Source organism: Nilaparvata lugens, chromosome 7 (genome assembly GCF_014356525.2).
Source record: "Nilaparvata lugens isolate BPH chromosome 7, ASM1435652v1, whole genome shotgun sequence".
NCBI classification, from domain to species: domain Eukaryota; kingdom Metazoa; phylum Arthropoda; class Insecta; order Hemiptera; family Delphacidae; genus Nilaparvata; species Nilaparvata lugens.
In genome coordinates this window covers 37,057,834-37,078,380 of record NC_052510.1, presented here as the reverse complement: position 1 = coordinate 37,078,380, position 20,547 = coordinate 37,057,834, and the positions used below count along the sequence as shown (strand labels likewise).

Below are 20,547 nucleotides of genomic sequence, written 5' to 3'. Positions count from 1 at the left end.
ATATACTCACATTTGAAAAAGAAATTTAATAGGTAAATAGGTTGGGAATAGAATAAGAAATGATTAAATGAGCTGAATAAAGCTGAAGAGATTATAATATTCTTGATTGAAAAAATCAATTTTAATATAGGTCTAGTTGAGAAATACTTTTATCAGATGGAAAGATTATCACGAAACTGGAAAATTCATCATAAATGGGATACAACTTCAAACGTGAACTAAGTTTATTAACTTAAGTGAGTTTTTGGTCTTGGAGAAAACAAATAACAGTTTTTAAGAGTTAAATTATGATTCAATTATGAATTGTGATTCAACTGAATCAACTAGAACAGGTGAAATCAGATACTTGTGGATGAGAAAACTGCGGGAGGTCTACTGTTCACAAAACTACTAGTATTCTTATCAATCAATACTAGCATCTTGTTATAGTAAACGCAAATTGGTGAGGCCTACAGTAACTATTACCCACAGTATGGCCATTGACTGTCACGCTTCGGATTGGTTAGCTCGGTCACATGGTACAAATCCGCCATTAAGATAGCAAACAAACTTTTAAGTCTTATCTTATAGCATTAGACATTTGGAACTTATCACTTATTCTACCGATTGGAAACATAATATTATGAACTTAAGATGATGAGTTTGATATATCATTTTCAAAGATAAATTCATTATAATTTAATATAGACAAAAAATCATAATTTTAAAAATCACAGAATTTTTAATTCTGAAATAGAACATCAATTTTCCTTTCCTTGGACTCCTCGCAGACCACTTCTGGAGCTTTCGCGGACAACTTATATATTGGGAACCAGTGATCTTTATAAATATGCAGAAAGATAAACTTGAATTTGTTGTATTTCCTCATTCAATCTATTGGATCAAACTTCAAATAATCCAATTTCAAAATATTTCTTGTGGCTCAATTGAATATAACATTTTATGAATATTTAACCATGATTAAGTGCTGATTGAAGACGTCTTGACTTCCCTTCAGTACTGAGTACCTTACCCATAACATGTTCGATTGGTTAATAGCTTTGATATGAATTTCGAGTTGCATCACCACAAGCAGTGATTAGAAATAACACTCAATATAAACGATAATGGTTATGTGTTTTATTTTTCAATTGCTAACATGTTTATCAAATTCATCAAGTGGTACTATGTCTAGAATAATTGGCTCTTCCAGAGTTTATATTCAATGTTGTGCTTTACAATATTTTCGTCAGACTTATTGGCTGAATAAAACAAACTATTTAAATGTTATGGATTCTTTTGTGATGAGAATTCCATCATATTTCTAGGAATATACAGGATGATTCATAATCATAGTGAAATAATTTAATACGTGATAGTAGAGGTAAAAATTCTTATAAACATATATCCATAAACGCTTCATTAGCGAGCAGGGTGAAAGATTTCGCCCGGAATTCATTTCCTCTGGTGAAATACACCGATTCTGAATTATTTGGGGACTCGTTTTTGGAAAACTTATGGTGGATTCATATGGAAAAATATCTGGAAAAATGAATAAAACTAAACTGGAAGCTGTAGTGTGAGTAGTTTTTTCAGAAAAAAGTTGAAATATGCAAAAAATGTAAGTAGAAAAACACAGACTTCTTCGTTTGATGCCCAATAACTTTTTTTAATGATCAGTGAACAAATAATTTTCCGCAATAAAAATTGTAGAGAATTTAATTTTGAAAAGAATCATGTAAGCTGTGTAAACTAAATTCAAATTAAAGTTGAATAAAATGTATTCTTATGTAGTACATTACACCACAAAAATTTACTGTTTTATGAGGAAAGAACTAATAACTCATAAGTTGTAGCTGATTGCAAATAAAATATTCGGTTTTTTATGAAAAGTCTCATTTTTATATAAAAGTAACATATCTAAATGACATTAAACTTATACCAAAAGACTAAAGATGATGTTCAAAGTTACCTCCATTGTTCTGAATGCATAATTATGTTCAGACGTCTTCTCATCGATTGTCGGACCCCTTCAGATATTCCAGGAGTCTGCTTTATCCTTTCTATTCCGTTCAGAATCCTTAATCGGAGTTCTTCAATGGTATCAATCGGAGTCTTGTATACTAAGGTTTTCAAGTGCCCCAAAGATAAAAGTCTAAAGGATTTAAGTCTGGTGACCTAGCTGGCCATGGTACTGGCCTACATCGGCCTATCCCTTGATTTGGAAAGCTGTGATTCAGGTGTTCACAAACAGCAACACTGAAGTGTGCTGGAGCTCCATCATGCATAAACCAAATGTTCTGGCGCAACTGAAGAGGTACTTCTTCAAGTAAGATAAATAGCTCCTCTCTCAAAAAGTTTAAGTAGATTATGCCATTGAGCCTGGGAGGAAGCTCGAACAGAAGTAGATGATCTCTTATGATTCCTGCCCAAATGTTTACTGAAAACTGATGTTGTGGACGATTAGGATTGATGGCATGAGGATTCTCATCTGCCCAAATATGTAGGTTGTGGACGTGAACGATAGCTGTTCTTGTTAAGTGTGCCTCGTCGGTAAATAAAACGGTTGTTGAAAAGTTTGGGTTAACAAGTTTTACTAAAAATCATCGGCAAATACCAGCACGGGGAATAGAGTATGAACTTTCTGGAGGTGGTATGGATGTAATTGGTGCTCTCTTAGTATCCTCCAAATAATAGATTGATTGACATTAAACTGCACTGACAATTCTCTCGTGCTCTTCTCTGGATGTTCATAAATTTCATTAAGAACTTGTTCTTCTAACTCAACAGTCATAGTAGATTGGGGTCTGCCTGCATAAATATGCTCCTTGGATATCAAAGAACCTGTTTCAGACGGACGTTGATGAATAGTGGCAAAAGACCTTAATTAATCAGGATTAAAATTCAACTGGCTTTTCTGCAACCGGGCCTTTATGAGGGAAATTTTTGCATTCCTCTGGGAATTAATCTCAATTTACTGTGATTAGAAAGAACATTTCTGTAACTATAAATGTTATTATAATTCCTTCTTTCGTAATAAATTTTCTATGCTTTTGTACTCCAGAGCAAAGCTCGGTCCCCGATATTGACAATATTTTAAAATAAGATTTTATTCATGTTTTCGAGAAAAATAAACAAATACTCGTGACTTGTACTATTATAACGGTTTTAGAGAAGACTTTAATTGGTGCTTGAAATGATGTCCATTCCAAATTATTCAGTTAGAATAAGATGTAGTATGACTGAATAAAAAAAATCTTCCAAATAAAATATTTTTAATGAGAAGGTAGGTTATGATGACATTTAAATTTAAACAAACACGAAGCAGACGAACGGTTTGAACTTTTTTTACTGCTTGAAAATTTACCAATTGCACTCACAGATGGAGCCACAATCACCCGCCTCTCCAACTTGCGTTTACTATAGTGATAACATTGATTGATCCCAACATAATAAATAGTTATATCGAATCTTCACCATCCAACACGAAAATTTCCAGTTCAAAAAAAATATTGTTACCAGTATTCAAAAAGTTGTGGGATGGAAAATCGAATCTAATATAAATTAGGTATTGCTCTCGATAGTTAATTATTATAGACTCAAGAATGTATTGATTGAATTGAATAGAGAATATTGATAACTTTTCAAGTTTTTGAATTGACTGGTTCATCGATTGATTAATCGAAAGTACTGAAACGTTGATTCTGATGTATTGCAAACGATTTAGCAGCACTTTCTCAAGCCTGAAAGGGAATTTGAAATGAAAAGGGAAATTGCCATACATTATTTTGAAAATTCGAATACAGCAAGTCACTACAAACGACAAAGACAAAAGCCTAATATTGGAGCACGATAAAGTTGAGAGCAGCTGTGTTTGAAGGATCGACCCTTTTTGCAGCTCAATACGAGGTGATTATAGTCGACTTGTGTAAACCAACCTCCTTCACATGTCACTTCATCATTTGCAGTCTTGCTTCACCCCAGTATTCTTCCCCGTCTTTCAAACTTGATCAAACTTGTGTATCGATTCATCCGCCATCAAGAGCTTTGAAGAAAATCATCAGGAGTGTTGAAGAACATTCGCCACAAGAATGTAATGAAACACGTGCCATTGATTATGCTCCAACATCCACATCACGATGTTGTGAGATAATGTCCCCCTTTTTTATACAGTTCTGATATGATCTGTCTTGTATTCACTCCATGACTCCTTCAACACATCATCTTCATAAGTCTCTTCAGTCTACGCTCTGTTTCACAAGCCATCATTTTACTGTCATCTATATGAATAAAGTCATCTAATCAGGAAAATTCTCCTTTTTGTTTATCATCTGTCCTCAAGAACTCATTCGCATAGCTGTTAGTTTTGTCCCACACCTTTCTCCTCTCTATTATTTATTATCTTGCTATTCTCTGATTTTTCTCTCTTGTCTCGTTGAATGAGCGAAGCAAATTCTATGTATCAAATCAATCGACGTTTGTCTGTTTGTTTGTTTTGTAAAGGTGTGGATTGCCAACCATTCATATGTGGTGTGGTATTTTTTATATTTGTAAGAGCGGTTGCTAAAATCCCTATTTTGCAAATAAATTCGCAAAAAGTTAAGGCCGTCCGGCTCACATAATTGCTGGGTTCGAACCGCAGCTCTAGCTCAGTGGTAGATGCATGAATTTTCCAAACATAATTAATCACCACAGGGTTCAATGACTGGTGATCATTAATTCTTACCACTGCTTCCGTGAAGTTCTTGAAGAATACCAATAAGGAAATCGAAAAGATAGTTGACGACTGATTACCAGTAACCATGCATCCAATCGAGAATAATGAAGACCAACTATGGTTTTTTTCTAGTTGATTTTTAAAATGCTTGTCATGAATACGAGTATTCACCAATTTATCCTTCTGAAATTCCTTAGAACTTACAACACCAGTTCTTGAAGCTCTCTGGATCCTTATATGATATAACTGGAACCTTATTAATATAATTATCAATATGGTTTTTCTGGCGGACTAGTATGACTATCATCAAAGGATGATGAGTACTGAATGCTCTTAATAGGATCAATATTAATTGATCCACTAATTTTATGTGCTGCGGAATATTTTTCTTTCTTGGTACCAAGACAGCTCAAACTGTATATCACGAGATGAATTAGGATATAATAAAAACTTCTATGATTTTGTATGCTGACATAAAACACAAAATATATTCCCATGAATAATATATATAAAATATTCTTATATCTATAATTTTCTTTAAATAAATTCTTTTCTATAATTTGAATGATTATCACCATTGTGAGCTTTAAAAATTATAAATTTGTATTTAATACTGATACGTGGACTTCAAGTCAATTCAGAATTCTACAACTTGAAACCTGTTCGGTCTGTAGATTTAACATGACATACTTTAATCAATGAGCAAATAATAATTAACCATACAATGATCTCAGGATTTTTATGAGTTTGTGCCGTGCATGGAAGTAAGCTTCTTACATAAATCAAATAAATTCATAAAACGTTCTTATAGACTATATGATAGCACTCAACATGTTGTGAATTTTTTAAACTTGAATTAATTTATATAGCGCTTTGATCAATTCCCCAATTCACTATTAAAAGGCCTTCAAAAATGAGCTCGTTTGAACTAACACTCACTGTGATGATATTCTTGAAGGTCTTGTAGGGTAAATTAATTATTTCCAATGATTGATTATGCAGGTCCTTTTCATCTCTGCTGGACTCGCCTGTGGTCCAGATTTCTTATAAATTTCTCTAAGTATTATAAATATATTTATGGGAACCGATTACAATTAAGAACTCTTTAACAACACTGAGTTCACAGATAAACAAACATTGATTACAAATATTTTAAATTTGAAAAAGGGATTGGCTTGATGATTTTGAAATTAAATGGGAAGAAAAAACCATGTGCGTCCTCACAGATCGGGATCACAAGCCAAAGAGAAATGATTTTCAGAAAAATTTCATCTCTTCCTTGAATGATTTGTAAGCTTCCATCTGTTGGCTTTCTAATTTTAGTAAGACTCAATACAATTGGTTACTTCAGATTCAGGGTTTCTCCAACTTTGTTATAGAAAGATAAATAAAGAGTTTTTATATAAATAAATGGAGTGATTGTCTTAGATTATTCCAATAAATACATCTCAATATACGATACCCTAAAGTAGTGTACATTCAATTTTTTATATGAGCTTTGTGAACTCTTTGTTTTCATACTTTTTTAGATTGCAATAAATACTCATGCAGCAATAATAGTTGTCCCTATTTATTTACATAAACCTTCCCTGGTGTATATAATACATATTTTGTGAGTAAACTTTATAATTCAATTCATACTGGTTGATCGAGCAATCAGCTGATTCGTTAGGTATTGATTCAAAGAACTATCAATTTATCCTAGATCGATTGATTCATTTAAAACAAAAATAAAGAATTCTAACCTCAAATGTACATGCAAACTTTTATTTTTTATGATCTGCCAATGATAAATAAGCCGCTTTATAATTTTTAATCCTGCAAATGAATCCTCATTATTGTTGAATTACAATTTTGCATGATTTTCTTATCGCTTTAGATAATATGATTACTCTTCATCACTAATAACATTCGATTTTACTTGAGTGGTACTTTGACTAGACTATCTTTCCTTTCTATTTTATAATTCTATTGAAGCTCAATAGTTCATTTCAAAAATATTTTGTGGTGCTAAAATACCACGTGACATAATGTGCCCTCTGGTTTCTGATACAAAACGATAATTTGAGAGTATAATATAGTTTTATGATCCTCTTGGTTTTGGATCAGAAATCATACAAGTTACAAAGTCTGTTAATAGATCTAATGAGAATTGTGTCTCCTAAAAGTTCAACAATAAATATAATAACAAATGAATTCAATTCAAATATATACGCCTTATGTCGGCTAACCTCCTACTACATACAATACATGAATATAAATCATCTCCTCCTCTATACGAAAACATAAACATCTTTTCCGACTAGTACTTCCGCCCTCAGCTGGAAGCAAATTTGAACGTTGGTGCAAAATCATTGCTAACCTAACAACACTATAATTCTCAGGCTTGTAAAGTCTAACATTCTCTTTTCCTCGATATCGAACTGTGGCTTGTACATTTGATTTCTCTTTCTCAATTAATGTGGGCTTTATGTTTACACAATGAGTAACACAGTTTTACACTGTGAGTAGTTTTACACACAATGAGTAGTTTACACAGTCGACTTTGTTGGATTTTTGTTTACTCAACTGTCGCCATTTTGCTATCTTTGATTTTTACGGTAAGCTGGCTTTTAATTGGGATAATTATTATTCTGTTGGTTTGTGAGTGATGATGGTGTTACAGATGGCTTCTAAATTTTCTATTTCTTTGTTTTCAGGCATTGTTTCTGCTGGTCGACGTGGGTACTTGTCTGCTGGATGATTGCATTGTTTGGCGTTCGTTAGGTACGTATTCAGTGAATGATAAGGCAAGTGACATTTCATCACAATATTATTATTTACCTTCTCATCTTTTAGTGTCTCGATAATACGGTTTGAGATTAGAGATAAATTTGGCTTGCATTCTTCATACAGCTGAACTGTGTTATGTTCAGTTATGACTGCAATTTTATATGGACCAGTATAAATATGAAAGAACTTTCTGGTAGTTTTCTCCAATGCATTGGATAATCTATGACTTTTTAAGAGTATTTCATCTCAAACACTGTATTTAGATTGTTTGGATTTGTTATCATGATAATATTTTCGTGAGGTCGCTGACCTTTCTAACCTCTGTTGTAGGATGTGACAGATGTCTAGGTTAGGATGAGTTATAGAATTAGATGGTGGGGAATCTATTAACTTTTCAATAAACATTTTATTTCTTTCTCCGAAAATAACTTCTACTGGTGTATATTTTGTGTTTTCATTTATACAATTGTTGAAACACTCTTCTAGGAATGGTAAGTATCTAACCCAACTTTGATGTTTTTCAGAGCAGTACGCCCTCATGAATCATGAGATTTCTGCCATACGGCGCTCTACGGGATTCGAGCTAGGAGAGTATGTGTAAGTTCGAGATATCTTTATGTCAGCCAGGTCAAGTATTCTTTTCCATTGTTTGCTACAGAAATATGAAGCATTATCTGATAGAATGCACTTAGGTTTTCCTACTTGTAGAGTCCATTTATTCACTACACAATTTGCTAGGGTTTCTCCTGTTAGTTTACTGATGGGGAAGAACATGGTGTATTTCAAGAATGTGCATGTTAATACGAATATATATTTTTTCTCATATTGTGCCAGGGGTAGAGGACCATAAATGTCTGCTGATATCAACTCCAATGGGGCGGTCGGCAATATTGGTATCATTGCTCCCCTGATTTGATATTTCAGGTGTTTTGTTTTCTGACAGAGGTCGCTTGCTCTTGATACTTTGGCTACTTTTTTATGCGTACCTTTAAAATAACATGCTTCTTTTAGTGTACATATTGTTTTCCTCACTCCAAAATGACCAATTCTCTTATGAGTTTCTTTAATCACTTCCTCAGCTATTTCCTTTGGGATAATGATTCGCCAGTTGTAATTTTGCGGTGTGGTGCGGTGAAATAGAAATCCTTGGTATCGCGTGTACTGTCGTAGGTAGTCAGGTGGTTCAGACAATCGATTTTCCAATAATTCCAGAATTTTGGATAGTTTGGGGTCTTCTTTTTGTGCATTCTGAATTCTTCTGGGTGTCAGGGTATTCTTGTAGACCTTAGGTTGCATATTTTCGGGGTATGATACGCTTTTGTCCATTTCCATTGCATAGCATTTCAGATTTGACAGTATGTGGCATCTAGTTCTTGGGATAGAAAATCGGCTGTTTGGTTTTGTTTTCCTGGTAAGTGTGTGAGATCGAGATCAAACTCTTGTAGAGCAAGAAACCATCTTGACAGTCTGTTGTGGTTTAATTTAGCCGTTTCAAAAAATGTGAGAGCTTTGTGGTCGGTGTTAATGTAAATTTTGTTTCCCAACAGTAGTGTGTGATATTTTTTACAGAGTTCTACTATACTTAATAATTTCTTTTCTGTAATCGAATAGCGTCTCTGTGCTGGATTTAGTGTTTTACTAAAAGAGACTAATACTCCTCTGTCTCCTTCTGCACTTTTCTGAAATATTTCAGCTCCTATGGCGTAATCTGAGGCATCTACATTTATGTAAAATGGTTGGCTCATATCAGGATGACTTGAGACAACTGTTTCAAGGAAAGCTTCTTTTAATTCTCGAAATATTTTCTCCTCTGCTTCTGTCCATTCCCACGCTTTGTTGGTAGATAGTACGTGACCTAGTTGGGCAGTGTAGTGTGACATATGGCTGTTGAAACATCTATAGAATTGATGAAATCCAATGAATTTCTGTAGTTGCTCTTGGTTAGTAGGTGAAGGGAATTTTCTGATGGCTTCTAATTAACTGCTATCTCAGGAGATGCCGTCCAGGGTGATGATGTGTCCTAAATATTTGACTTGTGCAAAAAACTCACATTTGATAATTTCAATTTAAGTCCACAATTGATGAGACGGCGTAATACTGTTTTCAGATGTTGGCGATGGTCCTGAATATTTGCTGAAGGAATAATTCCATCATCCACGTAGAGCATACAGAAGTCCGTGACATCTTCTCCTACAGCTTGATGAAGGCAACAAACAAATATTGCCATGACGTTCCTCAGTCCAAAAGCTAGGCGGGTGAAGTGGTAATTTATTCCATTGAATAAGAATGATAGATAATCTCTTGATTCTGCTGCTATCTTAATTTGCCAATAACCTGCGCTTAGGTCAACTGTAGAATACACATTTTTCCCGCTAAAGGTTTGAAGTACCTGTTCTATCTGGTCGGGGCCCCCACGATCATCTCCAAAATGCTGTTAAGCGCTCGCGCGTCTAGACATAATCTCACGGTGCTGTCTTTCTTAGCAACACAAACAATTGGTAAGCTATATTGAGAGCTTGATGGTTCAATAATCCTCAATTCTAACATTCTATTTATCTCTGCTATAGCTGCCGGGCGGTATGTAAATGGGATTGGATAAGATTTTTGATAATATGCCTCATGAGGCTTGACGTTGAGTCGGCATTCAAAGTCTTTGGCTAGGCCGGGTTGCTCTGAGAAGACATCTCTATTTTCAATGAAGACTTTCACGACACTGTTTTTTGTATCTAAATCCCACTCGGCACAACAGTTTATCTTATCTAATAGTCTTTCCAACATTTCTCCAGAGGAAGTATCCTTATCAATCACACTGTTGCCTGCTGTCTTTAAACTCAACACTTCGAAATGTTCCATGGTTTCTTCGATTTCGTGAATGCTCCAAGTCCTAGGAACGCCTTCCATGTGGTATGCAAATTGTACAATCCGATTTTCTCCAGCATGTCTTTTTAAACTAAGAGGTGTAATAATTTCGGTGGTGGTAATTTCAGGACTTGCATGGAATTTCAGTGTGCGGAAATTCAAACAGGTTCGAAAATATTGTAGAAAATCAGCGCCTATTATCATTTGGGGGCCTTTGACTGGTATCACTAGAAAAGTATATTCAAATATAACCCCTTCTACTTCTACTTCTAAGAGACATTGAGTGGTCACTCTTATTCTTCTGCCAGGATTGATACCGGAGATATATACATTAGTAAGGGGTAGTGTAGCTATTGCATGCTTATCTTTGATGTTCAGAAACATATCCTCTTGCAATGAACAGCATTGTGAACCACTGTCAATCAGGGCTTGTAGTCTAGTCCCATACAACTTGCATTCGATATAAGTTTGTAGCTGACTGTCTGGTGTCACGTCGGTACTGTCAGAATTTTCTAAGAGTGTTTCCCGCTGATCGTCCCGGAAAGTAGCGTTTATATGGAGAGGTTTAGTAGGTTCCTCTAATTTGGCAGATGAATAATTATCCTTTGCTTCTGGGGTATCATATAGTCATGTAGTTTCAGAAGCACTTATTTCTTGATTTGGTGGTGGGTTATTTGCATGTTGATTTTGGGTTGTTTTTGTTGTATGTGCTACTGTGTAAGATGTACTTGTTCTATTATGATTTTGATGTGTTTCACCTTGACTCTTGTGACCTCCATCTCGCTTATAATTATTCCCATTTAAACGATCTCTGCCATCATAATATGCTCCTTTATCCTGTTGTTTACCATTGTAATATTGAGATCTATTTCTGGAATTATTTTCAAATTATTGACCTCTGTTATTATTTTCAGTGTATTTTGTATATCGAGTGTTTGCTCCGGCATTTGACATTTGATTCTCACCATTATAATTTCTTCTGAAGCTATTGCTATTATGCTGAAGAGAATGATTGGGATTTCCTGCGTGATCGTTTACCTGACTTGATTCAGAAGTAACGGATTGGATACAATGTAAATGTTCTATCAGTTCTTCACAACTGGAAATAGAAGATACTGCCAGTGTCATGCAAACACGGAAAGGAAGCTTTTTGAATAGTATATTAGCTAGTGATGAGTCAGCTAAAGATTCGTCTAGTTGGGAATTCCTATACATTACGTTAGCCACAAATTCAGTATAAGTATGTCCGCCTCTATTATCATATGTGCATGATATAATCTCTGATAGTGCGTCCATCTGTTTACGTTTGCTCCAATATTGCTGCAGGAACTGGGAGAGGAAATCCTCCAGGCTATTAATATCTCGCACCCGGCTCTGGAAGAACATCAGCGGCTCACCGAGTAATAAACTGGATAATTGGAAACGCAATACTAACAAAGAGGTGGGTATCAATTCCTGAATGGCTCTTATTTGATCTACAAATGGTCTGGGTTGCATGTGACGGTAGGAGTTATCAAATTTTCCAAGATTTTGGAAAAGTTGAGTGCCGTTTACTACTTCAGTCGGTGTAGTCCATTCGACTGACTGGGATACTTTCCATACGTGTCTCTATTCTGGAGACCCGTTCTTCATTTGCGGTCCATTTATCATTCATAATTTTCCTATTTGCATTTACTTCATCATACAATTCTGTTAGCTTCAACTGTTGTCCGCCTATGGCATTCTCCAACATGCCGTATCTCTCTCTTGATTTAGTCCCCTCCTCCGTTAGGCTTGCTATACATGTATGTATGTTACTCTGTTCTTTGATTACCTTTACTAATTTCTTATTATTTCCTTCCACCTTTGACTCTATCTCACATTTATTTTCTAATATTTTTTCCATTACAGTTCCTATGATATTGGTGCCTAGCTCTTTACCTAATATGTCCACCTGTTTTCCTACTTCCCTGGGTAACTCATCCAACCGCTCATTTACCTGACAAGTGACTTCATCCTGTCACGGTGAGATTCGCCAAACAGCTTTGATAAGCAACTTTCTATGATAATAAGCTAAAAATTACACTACCCACCTTTATTGGCTGTTGAAATAACAACAAAATCTATGATATATTCATTTATAAAGATCCAGATTCACAAACAGTTGTAAATGGTTTTCAAATAACCTATAACAGCATAATGAATGTTTGTTTACAATAAGGGTTAGTTTCTCGATGCAAACTGAGCCGGCTACCTTATCAGTCAGCTGATAACCGGCGTGTCTGTTTCTGATTGTTGACTGCTTGCTTTGATTTTCAATTTTATTATGTTGTTCATTGTACATTCTGACCTGCTGAAAAATCTGCTCATTGTTCCCCCATATTTGTTTTGCTTGTTTTTTCGTTTTTATTTGTAAAATTATTTATTTATTCTATATGGCACACCTGAGCTCATTTCTTCATGTGTAGCCATCCTATTGGTAGATTTGTTTTTCTGACCAGTGATTGGTCATTAACTGGTCATGTGACCTTTTCTTCCCCAAACCTAGCTTCTCAATTTCGGAGAAGAAGGAAGAAAGAGAGAGATTAACTGGGCATTCCAATGGAGAGTCGTTTGTAACTCCTATTTGTTATTTTTTGTCGTTTTAAATGTTTCATTGTTAAATTTATGTAAGAGTGCTAAATTCAAATAATGTAGAGTTCCCGTAACGTTAGAATTTAATTTGATTGCCAAGTCTCAGTTAAAAAGAAGTTATTGATTATTATTAAAATCGCGAGCCAAATAATGAAGCCTAATATGATGCCATGCAGCCTGACCAAAGATGCCAGCCATGCAGTGAACAAATCTTCATGAGTGAGTGCGCGTAGGCTATATTATGGGCCCATATAAATGTGAGTGATTCATAATATCATTATTTTAAAATCTCTTTGACTCAATTTTCTATAGACAAACTGGTATATCGTTTGTAAAAATTCTGACGTTACACTGTCCAAACTTGAGTCGGGCAACCCTTGGGTGGAAGCACTACATGCTCATCCTTGATAAATTTATAAACTTGAAAGAACTTTTTAAAATTCAAGTTATATTGTTTATGGGCTTAACCCTTCATTATCAAATTCATTTATTACTTATTGAACCAACAATATTCTTATATGATTTAGTAAATTTAATAAATGCAACTTGTCATCACATGTTGTTCCTTAGTGACCCTGTGTTCGACCTTGCTAATAGCTTATTTATTTGCTAATATCATATCCATTTCAGAGGCTAATAGTAACTCATCATCGAGTTACTTGATCTTGAGAAAAAATAGTACAATTAATCCTCTGATTAATTGTCAGGAAAATAATCTAGTATACTCTAGACATTTTTCCCTATTTCGTGTGACAAGGGTACTTCCCAAAACCCTCAGAGTTAACCCTCAGATAAGTGCCGTCACCGACAGGAGACTGGTATAACCATCACGATCCATACGGGTTTCTAACTCTTTGATGACTGTAGATTGCGTATCTATTTTAATGTCTATCATACTTCTCACTTCTTTGTGTACTCTTGGTTTTCATACTTTTTTAGATTGCAATAAATAATCATGCAGCAATAATAGTTGTCCCTATTTATTTACATAAACCTCCCCTAGTGTATATAATACATATTTTGTGAGTAAACTTTATAATTCAACTAGCCGTCAGGCTCGCTTCGCTCGCCATATCCGTCTAGCCAGGACCCCCGACTGGATCGTCCAAGAATGAGATCAGCAGGCTCGCTTCGCTCGCCTCCATTTTTCATTTGAGCATTTTTATCATATGTTAGGACAATCCAGTCGGGGGTTCAGACTAAACGTCTGGCTAAACGGATATGACGAGCGAAGCGAGCCTGACGGCTAGTAATATAATATTCCCAGGATTGAAGTAGCAGTGCCCAATCAATTATTTTTCCGCGATAAATGCATTTAAATCTTCAACTTGGTGCCAACCTAACAAAGTCAACTCAACTTAATGCCAACCTGACAAAGTTATTAATTTAGTTGCCAGTTAACAACTGTTTCAAAGAGGTACTCTATCTAGATTATAGTTCTATAGTAACATATGATACGGAAATTTCAATTATAATTAAGAGATTGGGAGAAGAAGAATATACAGGCTAAAAGACGAACTTTGAACCCTTAAAACAACCCTTAGAGTTGAAATATTGCCAAAAGATTTCTTAGTGCGCCTCTAAAGGGCCAACTGAACATACCTACCAAATTTGAACGTTTTTGGTCCGGTAGATTTTTAGTTATGCGAGTGAGTGAGTGAGTGAGTGAGTGAGTGAGTGAGTGAGTGCCATTTCGCTTTTATATATATATATAGATTTATACTAGTTGATTGAGCAATCAGCTGATTTGTTAGGTATCGATTCAAAGAACTATCGATTTATCCTAGATCGATTGATTCATTTAAAACAAAAATAAAGAATTCTAACCTCAAATGTTCATGCAAACTTTTATTTTTTATGATCTGCCAATAATAAATAAGCCACTTTATAATTTCTAATTCTGCCAATGAATCCTCATTATTGTTGAATTACAATTTTGCATGATTTTCTTATCGCTTCAGATAATATGATTACTCTTTATCACTAATAACATTCGATTTCACTTGAGTGGTACTTTGACTAGGCTATCTTTCCTTTCTATTTTATAATTCTATTAAAAGCTCAATAGTTCATTTCAAAAATATTTTGTGGTGCTAAAATACCACGTGACAGTTTGTACCGTAGTTACAGTTGCAGTTATGGACGGATCGATTCGGATAAAATTCGGTATACAAGTACTTTGAAACAAGGGGCATAAACATATATATTTAAACTTTTTAAGTACATCCCCGCTTCAAGATGGCGGTCCTTTATTCGGAAATTTTACCCTAGAAATCAACCCAACTTTTCAATAGTCTACTTTATCGGATGAGGTTCAAATTGGGCTCATTCTTCTCAGCGCTTCAAAGCGGTATTATTAAATCTTCAGGTATCACATGTTCAAAATTTTTTTGCAATTGGAATTTTTTCCAAGTCTCACATTTCAAGTTCCAGATTTCTTATCCCTTTAACCGTGAATTCTAGCCCAAAAGTTTGAAGAACTTCTATTTCTCAAAGTCATCCACCAGTTCTATTGCATATAAATATCATCATACTCTAAATCCGATTTATATGTGTGTTTCTGTCTGAATAAGGCGGGCGTGTGTGAGTAGTGATGTAAGTGTAGCGAGTTCTATTGTTCTCCGAACCACTAGTGGATTTTTTTGTCACTCTTTTCCTTACTTGACATAATTATCCCTTGTTGACATTTTTGCTCGCTATAATATCCTTCCCTTCCCTATGTCCCTAAGTTCAAAATTCTCCAGTCTTATTCGAAATTAAGATTTTTTGGATAATATTGTTTGTAATTCAGTGAGACTCAGTTATTCATGATATCTATTTTTGAATGGAAATATGTTAGTATTTTGAAGTGTAAATTATTATTTTAATAAGTGATAGTAGCTTAACCTACAATTTGATTTGAACTTGAGTAGAAATTTGAGAAGGACAGTTTTATTTATTTATTTATTAACAAGAAAGCATACAGGTATGGGAGCAACAGGCATATAGCCCAAAACTGTTCCCAATTCAATATCATAATATTACAAAGCTCTTCATAAGTAACATGAGAAAAAAGTTAATGAAAAATTGAAAATTATTACAAATGAGAAATCAAATAATAGGTAATATTGAGAATAATAGATGATATGAGTACAAATGAGTAAGAATATAAGAGATAATACACAACAATATGCTTCAGTACTGAATATGAGAGTACAATAAAACAGAATTTTGTCGCTGGAAGCAACACAATTGAGAGGAAAAATACTAATGATACAAAAATGTTATTCTGCAGTAATAATAATTAAACTACCATCAAGAAACAGGCCAAACAACTCAGGCGTCATCGACCACATAGGCAACAACCCCATCTTTACACGCGCGCATAATCGCATCAACCGACCCTCCAAACATATCCAAACATTATATAGGCGCTGCATCCTTATTGGTTCATAATAACTGTAGTCCATTATGCAGAAGGCAATTGAAAATGTATTGCAAGATCTAGCAGTCAATTGCGGAACATGGAAATGAATCAATGATGAGAGCTCTACTGCTAGTAGGTGGCTGTAATAACCTCTACCAATAAGAGGCTGTCTACTGCACCATTCACTTGCTTACATAGGAGAGTAATGCCATGCATATCCCTTCTGGAAGTCAGCGAATGTAATTGTAATTTTTCTGTGAGACCTGTTACAGAAGAATCAAATGGACATACAATTTTATATTCTATCCAGTACAGGTATCTCAGGAATGTGTTCTGCACTCTCTCATTATGGTGAGCTGCGCCGATCCGGTAAGGTGACCAAATCACTAAAAAAATCATATTCCAATCCACTGCGCACCAAAGCAGTGTATACTCTCATAACAGGGTACTACTCTCTGAACTCTCTACATTGCCTACAAACAAATCCCGGAATCTTGAAAGCCTTATTCATGACATGATCAATATCAACATAAAATCAAAAAGCTTCATCAAAAATGATGCTAAGTTCTCTTATTGTTTTGCATATCTCCAAATCTTGTCCAGAAATCGAATACTTATTATCTATAAATCATAAGAGTAGTATAAAAAGGGCGACTCTGGGACACAAGTGTCCCAGAGTCGCCCTTCACCTCAAGGTCATCCAGGTCAACCACCCCCAACCTCAAGGTCATCCAGGTCAACCACCCCCAACCTTAAGGTCATCCAGGTCACCCACCCTAACCTCAAGGTCATCCAGGTCACCCACTCTATCCTCAAGGTCATCCAGGTCAACCACTCTAACCTCAAGGTCATCCAGGTCAACCACCCTAACCTCAAGGTCATTCAGGTCAACCACCCTATCCTCAAGGTCATCCAGGTCAACCACCCTAACCTCAAGGTCATCCAGGTCAACCACCCTAACCTCAAGGTCAAAAAAAAAAAACTCTTTTTTCTAGAGTAACTAACTGCATGAAACTTTTTAATATTCAATTTAAGCTTATCAGAATTACACCATTGATCCAGGTTATTTGTATCTCTCTGCAGAGTAGCTTTGTCATTTACATCTTTTATATGTCTGAATATTCTTACGTCATCTGTATGAAGTAATCAATATTCTGGTCTCTATTGACTTAGGCGAATTATTTGTTAGAAGGAGGAACAGAAGAAGTCTCAGGTTTGATCCCTGAGGAACTCCTGCTGTACATATATAATTTTCAGACTCATGAAACTTCAACTGTACATATTGCTGACGCTTGTAGAGATAGCTGGCCATGAATTTTACCTCTTTGACAGAGGTAAATTATATATTATAAAGTTCTCTCAAAAGTATGTCATGATCAACAGTATCGAATGCCATGGTTAGGTCCGTGTAGACAACATCCATGCGACCACCAGCAGCAAGTACGGAATGTATCTCACGGCTAAATTACAGCAGATTGTAAACAGTTCAGCGATCCTATTCGCATCCTATTAAAACTACTTTCATTAGTTATTATCTGATTTGTTTACTACGTTGCGGTAGTCTTGACTCATTTGATGGTACCAGAAATGGATCAAGCCATCTCCCAACAAAATGGTGCTCCACCTCATTTCGCAAATCATGTGAAGCAATTATTACTAAATGACAAACTCCATAGCCGTTGGATTGGTCGTCGAAGTGATTTTTTAGATTGACCACCTCGATCAGCAGTTTTAACTGTTTGAGACTTCTTTCTATGGAGTTATCTGAAGGAAAACGTTTATACCCATAGCTACAATGATGATGAGGAACTAAAACGATCAATAGAAGAGAAACTCCTTCAGATACCGCGGAGGTTTTTTTTAAGAGCTTACGAATCATTTCTTAAGTGCTGTTATCAATAAGTTGCTGTGGTTGGATTGGAATTTGAATAATTTTGGACTTTAAGGCTTTTAATTAGGCTATGTCGTAGTTTTTCTTTATTCAAAAGTTATATTGCCCTAGAGTGCAAAAATAAAAATATTTTATAAAACCAAAAACACCTTTTCAATTTTTTTCAAGTATCGTTTTTCTATATTCCGCCATTTTGTTTCTACGAAGTTTAGGGAGTGTCGAGTGGACTATTAATTGCATGCAATGACGCATGCAATTAATATCTTAATGTAACTTGATAAAAAATCAGCTGTCATGTGGACTATCAATTGCATGCGTCAATGCATGCAATTTTTATGCACTATTAATTGCATGCAATATTAATAACTAAAATAACAGACCTCTCTACAGAGTCTTACATAGACCAAATAACATATTTATCTTGAGCTTTCTCTGCTTTCAACTCGGGCTGACCTGTTGCCAGTATGTCTTGAAGGAGATCAGCATTTGATGTGAGCATTTTTGATACACCAATCCCAACAGCCATTAGCCGTTTTCACGTCGATATCTTGCCGACACGTCATGAAGACAGGATTAACTCTGATGGACAGTATAAGAGGAGGCTGTGGTTTATAACTGCGCGAGGTCAATTGTTCACAGAACTACTAGTTAAAAAATTATAAGTGATGAAAATAAAAATAATATACATAAGACTCTCCACTATAAGGCGTGCCTCTAAAAACCTCATAAAAAATAAACTTCTAGCAATCTCTCAATACAACTTGTCACGTTATTTTTTTTTTCATCATAATAATTAGCCACGTGAGACCTTTAGTTCCTCAAATTGCATACCGTTTTGCCACAATGAATCTCTGCCAAGGTGTTTGGTTAAATTCTACGTTGTATGGCTCGGTCGATCGTTAGGTCGCCGATTACTAAATGTTTATGCCTAACCACAATTTTCAATATTTTATATAATATTATATATTAGCAAAAAATTATTTCAATTCCTCTTAGGCTGTTGTACAGTTTAGCTGGGATGTCTGATATTATCTAATCTTTATGTTATCTCTTTGGCGATATTAGCAAATTACTTCACTTAGACCTATAAATATTTCAGCTAGGGATTTTTATTTATCCATCCAAATTACAATATGTTACAAACTATGAAATAGAAGGAAAATCAATAAAACATTTTTATATACAAGTCATAGTCCTCTGAGAGCCCTCCAAATGTATCGCTCTCCATTATCATTTAATCTCTCTGTATCATGCCTCATAATAAATTAAACCTGACATCTATTTAAGAATCGCAAGAAACAGGTCAAGCCATCGTATGGACAAGTGTATTTCGATTTGTATAAGAATAAATGAAGTGTGAAAATAGTTTAATTATTAACAACCGGAATGTTTCATATTCCATGCTGACTGTCACCTTTAAACAATAACAAGAAATATCACAGTCTTGCCTGTCGCTTCATCTGCCAGATGACGAATCATAGAGATAATGATGCAGAGGTACCGAAGAGTGAGCCAATTATCAGCAATAATTATTGTTTTTCCCACAGAATAAGGATACACTTGAGAAGAGTAGCGATTGATAAAATTGAAGAGACAACTCAGACTCGTTCAAGTAGAATAAGGGAATTTCTGTAATTGAAAAAACTCCACAGTAATTAGGACTTGGCCTTCCTGCGTATTATTTTAATTCCATCATCCCGGACTTGGACGTGATGAGAATGTAATCCTTCTTCTTTGTGCCACATGTCTTTCCCCCAGTCTGATATAACATGCTTTTTTCTATGATCATTAATGATCACAGAAAGGCATTCATAATAGTGAGAGAAAGACATTCCCCATAAAAATGGTGTGAAACAGAAAAAGTATTTCTTACTTGAACATGAATAATAGAACGTTTCGTAAATTCGTATGATATTTTGTAGAGCCCCATAGTTCCGGGAAGGTCCCACCTAGCCTGAATGTATAATCCAAGCCCTCAATGAGATTGCTTCTTAAAGCAATAGATGAGCGTATATGTACATTACGAATTAAGTCAAAGTTTTCTAATTTGTCAATTATCAATGTACACGCAGAAAAAGGAGAAAAAGATGATGAAATAAAGGAACAGTTCTATTCTAAACTGGAAGGTATATAAATGATAGTCTCCCATCAAATGACATAAAGATAATCTCTGGAAATATGAATGCAAAAGTGGGTAGGGAAGATCACTGGAAATATATTATTGGTTCAAACAGTATTCATACAGTTAGCATTGACAATGGAAGGAGAGTTGTAGAATTTGCAACGCCCAGAAACATGGTGGTTGCGTCA

The 20,547-nt window shown here is 35.1% G+C and overlaps 1 protein-coding gene across 5 annotated transcripts in view; it reads right to left on the bottom strand.

Moving 5' to 3' along the window:
• LOC111054487 (voltage-dependent calcium channel type A subunit alpha-1) overlaps window positions 1-20,547 on the bottom strand; it is a 1,036,091-nt gene that overhangs the window by 856,173 nt on the left and 159,371 nt on the right. The window lies entirely within an intron of this gene.